Raw genomic sequence first — 13,963 nt, forward strand, 5'->3', positions numbered from 1 at the left:
CAGGAAGAGATGTGAGGGCTATCTCTATAACTCACCCCTCATAGTTGAGATGGTTTCTGAAAGGAACAAATAAATCAAAGGGACAGAAGCTAAGTCTTTTACCATCTAGCACCTCACAAAAAGTATAAAATTGAAAGGCATCAATAATATTTAACCCCATTTTCTTTTCATACCAAGGAGAGAAGCATTTTAAGGGAAAGAGTTTAATGTCCATTTTAAATTATTTTTCTCAAACACACTCACCTAAAATTCAATGAAGGAGCAGCATGAACTTTCCAAAACCACCTATTTTCTGTTCTTTGAAATGGCAGCTGATTATGGCATTTAAAGATTTCCCAAGCATTTCATCCAGGGTCTGGTAAATCCTATTTATCTGTAATGACAAAAAACAACTTTTATTTAGCTAAGCAATTCACATTTACATGTTTATTACAGAAGCAGGGAGCCAGACTTGGGAAATGGGGATCATACAGTATTTTTTACAAATCTTTTCACACTTATTAATAAGTGACTTTTAATATTCAACCAAGAACCTTGGTTTTCATTTACCAGAACAAATATTTAGAATCATAGACATTTCCTCTATGAGCCATTTACAGATGAGGATGTTGAGGCCCAAAGGAATCAACTGACTACCTAAGATAAAACAACTGGTTAGGGACAGAATGGCCTGGTATCATGAGCTCTTGACACAGCTCAAGTCAATTAAAAATCCAGAAATCAGAAAACATGGATTCTTCTGTGTTTCCAACGAGGCAATTTTCTGGACTATTATATTACCATAATTCCTACTAAAGCCAAAGAAAATGCAGTTGAGATCAGAATCCTCAAAACAACATTTCTAATTTTTAAAGCTCTGAGTAGCAGTAAGTAGACATCCTGTCTGGCCAGACTGCAGCAGAAATAACCTGCCAATTTTTATTGATCCACATAACTTACGTTATGTAGAATAACATAAATAGTAAAGAGTTCACAAAATTGGCTGCTGAGGTTTCTTAACAAAACAAAACAATCTCATAAGTTTCTGCCTAATAGTTTTGCCAATGAGAACACTCATGGATGAGAACTGAAAGGAGAAACTCTAGGCTGTATGCCCCAATGCTTGAGATTCCCTACAACTCCTGCCCTGGAGTGACCTAGCTACTCTACCTGCCATTACTTATCAGCTAGTCTCTCCAACACTCTTCCCTTCCTTTTCCCCCTTTTTCCTCTTTGCCTTTCCTACAAGTACTCAGGAATGTACTTGTATTCTTGTACTTGTACTTGTATAATGGATGTTACCATACTTAGGGCTCTATGGCCTGAAGCAAAAGAAATCTGAAGCTTGGGAGACTCCAGCAGATTTAAGAGGAGAAGGCACCAAGAGCAGTGGGGATGGAAAGGGAAGAGAAGGAGCCTAAGCGCGGCATCCTTGATGGGTTTCCCCAGTCCATCCCAGTGCTTTCTTCACCCAATCAGGTTTTCTAAAACAATTAAGTTTCTTGGACCATGCACCCCTTACCCCCCAAAAAATATTTTTTAGCTTTCATAGTTGGTTTTAGGTATCCTATGATTTTGGGTACACAGAGAAAATTATATGGTAACTCCATTTCCTCAAAACCCAAGTTCTCAGACATGTTAATTATTGCATGGGATTTATTTAACAGAAGAAAACAAAATTTTCACTACACAATTAACCCTTGTTCTACCAGATTAGGACCAACAGTTTTTCCCCACACTTAGAATCCTGGCATGTACATTTATTTGGCATTCTTTGAATTAAATGTACACAACAGTGGGAATTTTCATACATTTTTGTTTTATTTTAATGTATATGGTACGATTTTCTTCGGGGGGGGGGACAGGGAGGTAGATTAGACCTATGCATTTAGGAATAAGTTATATATTAAAAGTATTATTTCCCACTCATGAGTACAGCTGTCCAAGCCACAACATCAGGACAAAGATGACAATCTTACACAACTTTATGTACTTTTATAAAAAGCTACTATACATAATAAAATTATTATAAATAAACATACATATCTCAATTTACACCCAGCTATATCTGACAATAAAGAGTTACTCAAGAAATCCCTTGATCTTGGCCTGGGGACCTTCTAGGATCTTCTGCTATGTTTGCTCCCCTCCCTGGCAATCTTGGGGAGGGTGCTTTGCGCGCTTGTTTGACACCCAGGTCCCTGAGTCACCCACAGGCTGCAATGACTAGGAAGGAGACCAGACAATGCACAGATAGAGAAGATGTGCTAACATACTCAATGAGGTGACCCTGGTTGCTCAGGGATCTGTGGCTCCAATAAACGTTGCACCTCGAATGATGTCCGTAAGCCTGCTTAGATTTTGCCTTTATGAAAAGCAGTCATCCAGCCTGTAGGCAGCATCACCCCTATCTCTCTCTTGTTTTCTGTCCCCCATGGCTACAGGAGCAGAACTGAATAGCCACACTTCTTTCTACTCCTGAGTCCGAAAGGGCAGCCTCCCTGATGCCACTGGATGGAAGGCATCGATCCTACCCTCAGTTCTTGCTGCAGCCCACTGGCCAATTGCAAAGCAAAATTCTCACATGGACAGTGGGTGGGAACAGAAAAGGACACTTTTCTCTCTTTAAATTCTTATTCAAAATTTCCAGGTCAGCTCATTTAAATTCTAGGTTGACTAACATGTGACTTGAAAGTAAAATTGAGTCACATGAGGGTGCAAAGGTAGTTCAGTGGTAGAATTCTTGCCTGCCATGGGGAGACCTGGGTTCGATTCCCAGCCCATGCACTTCCCCAAAAACAAACAAATAAAAATTCAACAAATGGTGCTGTAATAACAGGATACTCACATGGAGAAAGAATGAAATGTGACCCTGCCATACAGCATACAAAAAAAAATTGAGTCACATAGGAAAAAATAAATATCTAGAATATGTATAAATGATTTGCCCAGTTAGTGATAGAGACAGAAATAAAACCCAGCCTTCTGATCCCAGTTCAGGATCCTTTCTATAAAATAACAGAAGTATTTTAAATGTTGTCCCTTTTTTTTTAAGAAATAAATATTTCGTCCAATCTCCTCTCTCTTATGCCTATGAGTTTGCATCACACAGAAAATAACTCCATCATAATCTGAAGAATTCAAAGGCCTCTTACACTGAGAAGATGAAGAACCAAACAGGTATTTTATCTACTTTCCTTGTTACACAAGAATGGAGTAGCCTGAATGCTAAAAAGAAGAATGATGACCGTGCTCTCCAGAACTTTTTCCTTCTCTTAGTTATGCTTGAGAGTCTATGGTCTCTACCCTACTTGGTTTTGGAAGTCAGGGTGGAGATGACCTTCACATCATGTAGCCATAGAGGACAGGTTCAGCATTATGAGAACCCATTAGAGGTAATGATGACCAGACATTTGCAAAAGGTGCTGTGCTGCATTCAAAAGCGTGAAGCTTGGTCATTTCTGGGCCTTGACACTGTTGGTCAAAATAAACTGTAGTAGTTATTGAGAGTCGGTGAAGAATGATTACAGTCAGTTCAGAAGCAATAACTATTTGTTCAATATCCCAACAACTTTAAACAGGTCCTGGTTTTACAAGTGGCCCTATGCAGCTATACTCACGAATCACTGGCTAGGGTTTCACCCCAGTGCTAAAGCTGAGCTCAGGATTCAGGCTATCCCTCCTGCAAACCTAGTGGCAGCCAGATCCTCTCCAACCATGAAGAGGCTGGAAGAGGTGGGAAAACGTAGGTCTGAAAGATCCCTGAAGCTTCTTCTTTGTATAGACAGGATGCTAAATTAGGACCAGAAGCCTGGGCTTTATTTCGGTCTCTGTCACTCACTAGCTGGGCAACTCACTTGCTTTTACCTGGGGTTCAGATTTCTTATTAGCAAAATGAGAATGTTGGCCTAGATCAATAGCCAGTCATGGGTGACTTTCCCTTCCCTCCACCCCCAGCAAGGGGTTATCTGGCAAGATCTGGAGACATTTTTTTTGGTTGTCAGCAGAAGCAGGGGGAGGGGGGAAGAGGGCAGGGAGGAGGAGAAGGAGGTAGATATAACTGGCACCAAGTAGGTAGAGGCCAGGTGTGTTGCTGAATATTCCTCAATGGGTGGCCCCCACAAAGAAGAACTTTGTAGTCCAAAATTTCAATAGTTGCTTAGATGGTATAAATCCCTCAGTCCTGATACTATTCTACAATTTTACTATTCAGTAATTTTACAGGTCCCACACCCAGACTCCTGGAGTTGTGTGAGGTAAGACCACTTTCCCTTCTGAAGGTCCATCCAATTCTGTTTGCCACATTGAAAAGTGTTCTTTGACCTCCTTCCCCCAACTTCCCTGCTCTATTCTTGGACCCTCTCCAGACCCCAGCCCTTTGTGTTTCCATATCACCCTTTGAGTTCCTCCATTTTAGCACATTACCATGTAAAATTACAGTAAATTTTTTTATCCATCTATAAGAATATGTGTAACTAGAGGACAGTAACTATCTCGTTTACTTCTTCATCTTTAGCATATCTTTAATGAGGAATAAGTATACTCACTAAATACTTATTTGAGTAGGTGATTGATGATAGAACAACTAGCAAATGTGAAGTTCAGAATATTTTCATTCAGTTACTATGTAGTGCTGTGGTATGAATGTATCCCAATAGTTTCACCAGATTATTAGTTATTGGCCTAAGACCATTAAAGTGGCTTAGGAAGACACAATAAATGGATTTGGGATCATGGAATTGAACTCAGAATCACCTCAGAAAGAAGGTTATTAGGTTGAGTCAGGATGAGGATTGCTTGAAAATGGGCCTTTCTGGACATTTTAAAGCTGGTGACAGTGCCCAGGGACACTTGGGCACCCTCTTTGTTCCAAGGATTTGTTTTTGTGGACATGCAGTTTAGCCTAAGAACCAGCGAGGTGTTGGGTACCAGTACATACTTCTATGAAGGGCATGGATTACTTCAAGCTTCTGTGATCTAAGGGGGCTGTGGCATGGGAGGAGAGAACTGAGTTGTTTGGATCCAGTGAAGCTCCATCCCTGAACAGCAAGGTTGCGCAGGTAGATGGACACCTACCACCAAGGATTCTGGGCACAAAGGGAAGTGCTGTCAAGACCACTGGCTGCATGTGCTCCTGTGCAAAGCAGTCATCTCATTTTTGAGAAGTTTTTACATCTTTAGCCAAATACACAGGAAATTAATCTAATCTCAGATGTGTGTGTGTGTGTGTGTGTGTGTGTGTGTGTATATGTGTAGTTTCTTTCCACCAAATCACAGCTTGATGATTGCAGACACATGGGCTGGACTTCACAGTTCTTCTAAGAATCCAAGTGCCTATGTGGGGAATTCAGAGTCACTGCTATGCCTCACTTCAGCCTCCTGCTTTACTAATTACTTCCTCCATTTAGTATTTATTCCCTACAACACATGGCAAGACAGCAAAAGGATATTTGAGCAAGTATAATAGTAGACAATTCAATTTTACTCTTGATAGTTCAGCAACAGTCAGGGATTAAAAGCAAACATGCTTCATCACTTAGGTTAAAGTAAGATAAAGTAAGGGAACAACAATATTTGGACAAAATAGCTATCAAGAGGAAAAGGCATACACTATTCAGCAGAGAATGCAGAATTTTTTAACACCAGAAATGTCAGAGGCCTGCTGATACTCAGGAAGTTTTAAGAAAAAATGTGGTGACTTGCCTGCCAACATCAGCTCAGTTGGGTATTCAGTCAATTGCTTTAAAGAAGCTAAGAAAGAAGAAGGTGCATACAGGATTTCCTTGCTCTGTTTGTTGTATAGACATTTTTTATTTTTCCTGAAGGACTCCCTCTCTGTTTCTTTCTGTTGCATCTTACTGTAAGATTCAGGCACTGCTCACTTGGACGACATTTGCCTTTTAAAAGGACATTTCCCCCAGATGTTATTGACTTGCATTGTGCTCAGATACCTCAAAACACCCTGGAGTACCCATGCAATTTTTTTTATTAAGAAATGTTTTAGATTTAGCTTGTATGCTAGTATTTATGAAAAAGAAAAACAAGTTTAATTAAAAATGGATCAAGAGATGGCCAGAAAAATATTCAGTCTGTTAAGATGTTTTTTAAAAATTGTCATTAGGAAGTTTGGAAAATACAATAATATACGAAGAAACTGAGTACCACCCACATTCTGCCACTCAAAAGCAATCCCTATGAAGATTTTATACATTTTCTCCCAATTATATACACATATTCATACATGTATAAACACACTCATATATATAGATAGATTTTAATGAAGTTGAGAGGTTTTGTTTTGAGTTCTTCTGACTTTTTACGTTTTATTATTAGTGATCCATACATATTCAGCACAAATCTAGGTACCTGTGATAAGAGATTATTTCTGTTCAATTTGCTAATTAAAGGATATGGCACATATAAAGATACTGGGCATCAATCAGTACTCATTGAATGCTTACTTTATTCATGTACATTATATACACATTTATATAGAACACATTTTTGCTATATTTCAGAGTAAGGCAGAAAGTCATCTTTTTATTTTTATAGTAGTGCTTATTTTGCTATAAAACATGGTGCAAAAACCAAACATCCTGAAATATAAGAAAAATAGAAGTCATTTTCTCAGACTCTATTTATAAAGAGAGTGATTTTCTCATTTTGTAACTATTTTAAAAAACGCAATTGCAAACCAAAAGGGAGTCTCATTTACTTACATATGCAATCACTAAACTTAATGTATCCCCATTTTTCTTCTATGGAAATCGCCTTTTATGAATATGTCAGACAATAGGCAATTAGAACAGAATTTAGGTAAACACCACCTCATAGCAACCAACTCACTAAACCTTTAAACTCTCTATGCTGAAGTTAATTCAAGCAAAGCAAAGAGATTAACATTTTTTGCTGACCAGGGTAAAAATGTTGATCCAAGCTCAGGCTTTTATCTTTGATATCTGGGTATTCCTGCCAAATTGGTCAAAAAGAAAATAAAACTGAATTTTGAAAGTTAAATCAAAATGTGTTGATTAGTCTAATTAATTTTAAAAAGACAAATTTTTAATTAGCTACATGCAGGTCTATTGTAGGTTCTATTGAAATCTCTCTGGTAATATGTGGTTATCTATATTTTGCTCACATTCATTCATTTCTTAAAGATGTCTCCTGCAGACTTCAAAGAGATTAAGGATACAATGTGATTTGGTATAACTGTGTCTGATTTTACCATGATATAAAGATCAAAACAAACAAAAAAGGAGACAGAAAGAGGAGACTGACAGAAATAGAGACAGAGAAAAGAGAGAGACAGAGACAAAGACACAGAGAGATAAGTCACGGAACTGGATACAGGGAACGTAAACAAGGTTAAAAAACAGATTTTATAGGGCCCTTACCAGTTACATTAGTAATATTAACTATGGGGATGAAGAGGAATGGTTAGGGGGTAAATACATGCAGATTACCATACCTCTCACAACATATCAACTTCTTGAAGTAAATTTGTGCTATGCATATGGAATTCCATGAGTTTTTTTTCCACACTATTCTTATCTAACATCATAAAACAACCATTTTTCTTGTTCTAATGAATTAACATGTACACAAATATAGAAATTATTTGACAGTTTTAGGGCCAGACTCTGGCATGAAAATCAGATTCTTAAAAAAAATCTTTTTAAAAAGTTTATCTTGTTCCCCCAGAACAAGTATTTGCGTGCAAAATATGGGTGACTCTTCCCTTAGATGATGAAATACTTCTGGAAACCACAGATAGAGAAAAGCATCTAATTCTGCAAAGAAATACTTAGGCCTCGCCCTTGGTGGAGCCTTTCCACCATGGCTGGTGGCTTTGCATGTGCCATAGGCCCTAATAGCTGCCTGACATCATGGAGAGCCTGACTTTCCATTTTCATTCGACTCAGAGGGATGAGTGCTTATCTTTCATCTCATACTTTTAGTGAAAATAAAATATATATCAATTTTTTTTTGTATGCTGTATGCTGGGGATCACATTTCATTCTTATTCCGTGTGACTGTCCCATTATTGCAGCACTATTTGTTGAATCTTTTTTTTTTTTTTTTTGCAGTGGAGGGTGGGGTGGGGAACCCACGGGCCGGGAATTGAACCGGGGTCTTCTGCGTGGCAGGTGAGAATGCTACCACTGAACTACCCCTGCACCCCTATATCACTTTGTTTGGTATCGGTAAATTGTCATGCCACTTTGGGATTAAAAAAAAGAAAGATACTATACCCTAAGTGCCAGTTTGAAGCTATTATGCAGCCCAGAAAAGCCATCCTTTAATCCTCTTTCAATATTGCAGGGTAGAATCTTTTTTACTGTTCCTATGGAAATGTGACCCACCCAATTGTGGGTGGTAACTTTTGATTAGATGGTGTCCATGCAGATGTATCTCCACCCATTCAAGGTGGGATTGCTTACTGGAGCCCTTTGAAAGGGAACCATTTTGGAAAAAGCTTGAGAGCCACCAGAGCCCAAAGAGTCAACAGAACCGACAGAGCCCCGGGGAAGCCGTTGAAGCGAAAGCTAGCAGATGTCGCCATGTGCCTTTCCAGCTGACAGAGAAACCCTGAACAGCATCAGCCTTCTGGAACCAAGTTACCTTTCCCTGGATGCCTTACATTGGACATTTTTATACTCTTGTTTTAATTTGCACATTTTCACAGCCTTAGAACTGTAAACTAGCAACTAATAAATTCCCCCTTTTAAAAGCTGTTCCGTTTCTGGAATATCACATCCTGGTAGTTAGCAAACTAAAACTCCCTATGTTAGAAAAGTTTTCCAACATTTTGTTCTGAAGAAAAGTCCTCAAACATTTTGTTCCGAAGATTTTTTTGTTTATGTATATTATATCTATCAGCATTTATCACATTAGAAATTTTAAAAATATTTACTTATACATTCATTTAAAAATAATAAGCTCCTTAAATGTTAACACAAATAATATATTTGTAAAATAAAATCCGCAATATTTTCCAAAACCAAAAATAGATAGTGAGAAGTATGGAATGGTTTTATATTTTTGGAACTTTCTTTTATATGGAATTTAATAAAGGGTAGCTGGATTGCCATGTGTACTTCTGCATTTAATTTATTGTGACTATTGTCTTGTTTGAAATAATGAAGAAACCTGAGGCTCACATAGATATGTAGTTGGAAAGGGTAGGAGCATTTTCATAGTGCTTTGATATTGTTCCTTGATATAATACCTCAACTCAACAAGTGGTTGCTTCTTAAAAGTGAGTTGCAACCATATCAATGGTGCATGAAATCATATCAATGAACTTTGTGTAGTCCATCATATTAAAAGTCATCCGTCTGTCTTGCATTTTGAAGGGAATTTTGACCCATGTATGATTTTACAGCACCATGCATTGGTCACTTGGAAAATATTGGTTTACTGAGTTATGCAGATCTTTGAAAAGTTGACATAATTCATTTCCAATATCAAAAAATCATATTTGTTAATATCACCATCAATATCACCAGAAAAGCCTTTTCAGTGTTAGGAAATTGTCACGTTCATTGTGGCAGAGGCAAGCCTTCCAAAATTCTAATTTTTACTTGGGAGTTTGAATTTTACCCTTGCCAGAAAATACCATCAATTGTTTCCTCTGAAATGACACATTCACTTCATTCTTTTTTTTTTTTTTTCTTTGAGTTGCATGGTCGGGGACTCAAACCCAGGTCTCCCGCATGAAAGGTGAGCATTCTACCACTGAACCACCTGTGCCCAACATCATTCATTTTTGAGAAATGTTAGCCATATCCCCAAGTATGAAAAACCAGTTCGTCTATCAGTTGTTCTTTCAAGCACAAATGTGCCATAAAAGAAGAGGCTAGTCCAGCTTGTACCCAAACAATGGTACATGGAAACAACCATTGTCCCTCATAGGCTTCAAAAGTGCTTTGTGAATACTCCCCATTTCCTCACACAGAGTATTAAAAAGATATTCACTAAAAGTTCAAGGTTTAATAATGTTTTTTGTTTTGTTTCTTACTGCAAGAGCATGGCAGTAAAGAATGCAATGACTAACAGTACAATTTGGTGTCACTGCCTTCATTTGCAATCGGCTCCAGCAGTTTCACCCCTTCGTTGCTTTGCAGCATTAGTGTAAGTATCAGCACAGTGAAAAAGGCAAATCATATACTGGCATTATTATTAAAATAGTTTTGACCTCCAGGACCTTCTGATAGTATCTTGGGGACTCCACTTTGGAACTACTGCTCTAGACGAGAGGGAATACAGAAAGGTGGTTGAGTGATGGCCCTGAGTTTTGAGAATCACAGGTAAATCTCACCTATTCACAGATCTAGTCTCTAAGTGATATTGGACAAGTTACTCAACCACTCCAAATCCCATTTTCTACACCTCTAAAATGGGAATAACAGGCGCCACTTCACAGAGTTGTTCGAAGGATTAAAGGAGATCCTTCAGCACAGTACCAGACACAACATACTCAACAGATGGTAACTATGATAGCTAATAATTACACCATAGCTTTTCTTCAAGACCAAGAAGCAATGATGTGAGTAAATCAGAAAATCAGCTGTTTGTTGGAATCAGTTTATCCTACATCAATCCAAGTTTTAGTTCTATATTTCCTGTGTGAGCACAAGCTGCATGCAGATATGTTAACCCCCACTCCCGGCCGGGTTGACTACTAAGATTGACATTTCGCCCCTCACATGCTGACTATGCAAATCCTTGTGTTGTCAGTCATGAGAAACAGCTCTACGGAGTTACACTTAGTGGTGAAAAATGAGATGGTATTCAAGGTGGACCCAAGATCTCCGGATCCCTGATCCATTCAACCGTGTGCTCTCGGCTGGCATTACCAGGGAGGTACACTATTAGCAGTTTAGATCACAAGGAGACAAGGGGAACATTTCTGCTTCAGGCCTAGAATAAAAAGCTGGAGAAATATATTTCCCGGAATATTTACTCCTTGCCCGAGCTCAGCCCTCCAGATTTTACCACTTTGTGGGGAAAGCTGCATTCAAGAAAATGAACTCTAAGGAAAAAAGGGTAAAGAGGTTGCTCAACTCAATAAAGAGATGAGGAAGGTGTGTGCATACATATGTGTGGTGGTCTTGCAAGCGAGAACTTGGCAGAGACTCCACTCAGGTGCTGGAGTTAAGGTGAATGTATGAAATAAGTGGGTGTACGGCAAGGAGAGCCAGGCACCCTGTGCTTGCATATTTTACGCCTTTGAATATTCTTCACAATCTCAAAGACATATGCTCTCTCTCACTTTCTTTGGAGTATCAGTGGTTTGCTTCATCTATTTTTCTTCTTACAACTTTCGATAGAGATCTGAGAACAAAGAAATAGTTCTTAACAAGACTAATGACACAAGGGGCAAATAGTATTTGGAATCAGTCTTAGAATATTAATAAGGAATGGTGGTGATGAGTTGAAATGCAGAGTGTGTGCCCTGTTTCAAAAGGGCAGCTCCCTCCATGCCCTGTGGAAGTACAGATACAGTATGGTCATATTTTCCTATTTTCAAGTTTGGGTGGAAATCCAGATTTTTACAGGAATTTTCAAATTTAGTAGTGTTGCCTCAAATTTATTTTGAAATATTGCTTAGGCCAAACAAAATATGTCGGCAGGCTTTTCAGATTCCTCCAATTATATAATTTCATCTCCTGCCTTGACCTCATGAACCAATAAACTTTGCACATATCTTCCCCATTACCACTGTCCTTGGGGGTAGAGAAAGTGGCAACAGAGGAAAGAGAGGAATCTTGATCTCCCTCTAGCGGTTAGAGGATGCCAAAACAACTAGCTGAAAGCTCAGCCATTGTGTGTTTATTGAAAACTTCCATCTATGTGAAATAATATCACTAAACTCTGCAGAAGAGAACTCTGGCTATTATGTGTGCAGCATGAACTGCAAGGCAATTTTAATTTCACTGTTGATTAGACTCTGTAGGGTAAAAATGCAACAGAAGAAGGAGCAGGGGGGTTCAGTTAATACAGGGATTTAGAACACACAAGCATTCTAGATTTAGCCACTTCTAGGAAAAGAGAAAAATATGTGTACTCCAATGTAAGGCAGGGTCAGCAGTCCCTGCTGTTTGCTGGAGACACGTACTGAGTTTTTACGTGTATACATGAGTGTAATGAGAATGATCATCTTATTCATTAGCTAGAGTGCTATCTAGTAGTTACTGGCTAATTTGATCCCTGTTTTAAGTATTAAATAGTAGCTCAGTACTTATTAATTAATAGTGAACATCTTCTGTCCCTTTGTTTAGAAACATAACTTGAGAAAAGTAATTTTTTAGGATAGGGAATGAGATAAATCTTGCAATTTCTGAAAAATTAAATAGAATTTCAAATATGTCTGTAAAATACAGCTAATGAAGAAGCTCAAGAAAGTAAAAAAAAAAAAAAAAGATTCCATGACAGCCTTGCTTCATTCGGATGCCCATCTTTGTCTTAGCACACCGTTCTCAAGTTTTCCAGGCCTACAGCTCAAATGTCAACTTCCAAGGACGGTTCCCTCTGTATCTTTATTTCCTAGCTGCTCTGCCCTCCTTGACACACTCAGAAATTTAATGAATGAAATACAATTGCTCTTGGAAGCGCCACGCTTCATTGTGTTTTGGTTTTGAAAAGTTTTCAGAGTTTAGGGTATGTCGGTGGAAGTAACCATAAGAATGCGGATGCTGTTATCAGGTCAGCCTTTCAGAAGCTGCAGGCAGCGGCGGTGCTGGCCTCCTGTCAAACATCACCCCGGGCAGCAGAGCCATCCAGAGCCATGAGTCAGCAGCTCTGACAGCACTAAATATGGTAACCGGCTAATGTACGAGGCGATAGCGCCCGTGCTCCTTCAGAAAGCATTCCAGAGAGGAAATATTTTATTTTTCAGCTTTATTGAGAAAGATATCTGGATAGATCTTGAAAGCCCAGGTTGTAGCTTGTGTGTGTGTGTGTGTGTGTGTGTGTGTGTGTGTGTGTGTGTGATTTAGAACCAAGACTAAAAATATTTTTACATATGGAACATACAGATTTATTCTGTAAGGAGAAACATATTCAGAGTGAAGGTTGAAATACAGAAGCTGAATGTTTCAAATGGGATATTGTTGTGCTCGGAGGAGCCTTGCTTTAGATCTGGGCTGTCCAATCTAGAAGCCACATGTTGCTACTGAGCAGCTGAAATGTGGCTAGTCCCAGATGAGATATGCTAACATTATATCTCACACCTGGAATTTACACGCCTGGAAATCAAAGACACAGTATAAAAAAATGCAAAATATTTCATTAATAACTTTTCATACTATTATATGTTGAAATGATAATTTTGTTGACATCTTGGGTTAAATAAAATATATTTATATTAATTTCACCTGCTTATGTTTACTTTTTAAAAAAATGTGGCTAGTAGAAAATTTAAAATTATCTATGTGCTTCACATTATATTTTTATTGGACAGTGCTGCTTTAGAAAAAATATTTAATGCTATCTTCCAATCTCTCTCTCTCTCTCTTACACATACATACACACGGGGGAGGAAGAGGTGAAACAAAGCAGAGGACATTTAAAATACAGGCTTCAAAACTCCATTTAAGGTACTGATTGGGAGATTCCAGTTCTGTAAGCCAAAGGATGGCACAACACAGGCCAAGCACAGAAACACTTCCTGCCAGGAATTGCCAGTAGACCTCGGTCCAGGAATGAAAGGGCACTTGTCATAGGACATTTTATTCTGGCCACTTTACCAAGAATGAAAGAGTGCTTGTCAAAGATGCTGAGAAATGCCTCCCCCTTGCCACTCTTACTGAAGAACAAAATGAGCCCGGCAGAAACGGACTGGTGAAGCTCTGAATATTTCAGTTCTGTTTTAAATTTGGATGGACTCAGGAATGATTTGGCTATGTATTAGGACCTTTTCATAACATTGGACTAAAACCTTGACTTAAGGATTTTGATAAAAGCAAAATCTGGACAT

The 13,963-nt window shown here is 38.5% G+C and overlaps 1 protein-coding gene across 15 annotated transcripts in view; it reads right to left on the reverse strand.

Moving 5' to 3' along the window:
- Positions 1-13,963, reverse strand: part of DTNA (dystrobrevin alpha) — a 383,081-nt gene that overhangs the window by 201,464 nt on the left and 167,654 nt on the right. For all 15 annotated transcript variants that reach the window (XM_077135645.1, XM_077135648.1, XM_077135646.1 and 12 more), the window contains exon 2: positions 244-373. The gene's annotated coding sequence lies outside the window, so the exon portion shown is untranslated. The remainder of the gene's footprint in view (positions 1-243; positions 374-13,963) is intronic.

Source organism: Tamandua tetradactyla, chromosome 18, assembly GCF_023851605.1.
Source record: "Tamandua tetradactyla isolate mTamTet1 chromosome 18, mTamTet1.pri, whole genome shotgun sequence".
NCBI lineage: Eukaryota > Metazoa > Chordata > Mammalia > Pilosa > Myrmecophagidae > Tamandua > Tamandua tetradactyla.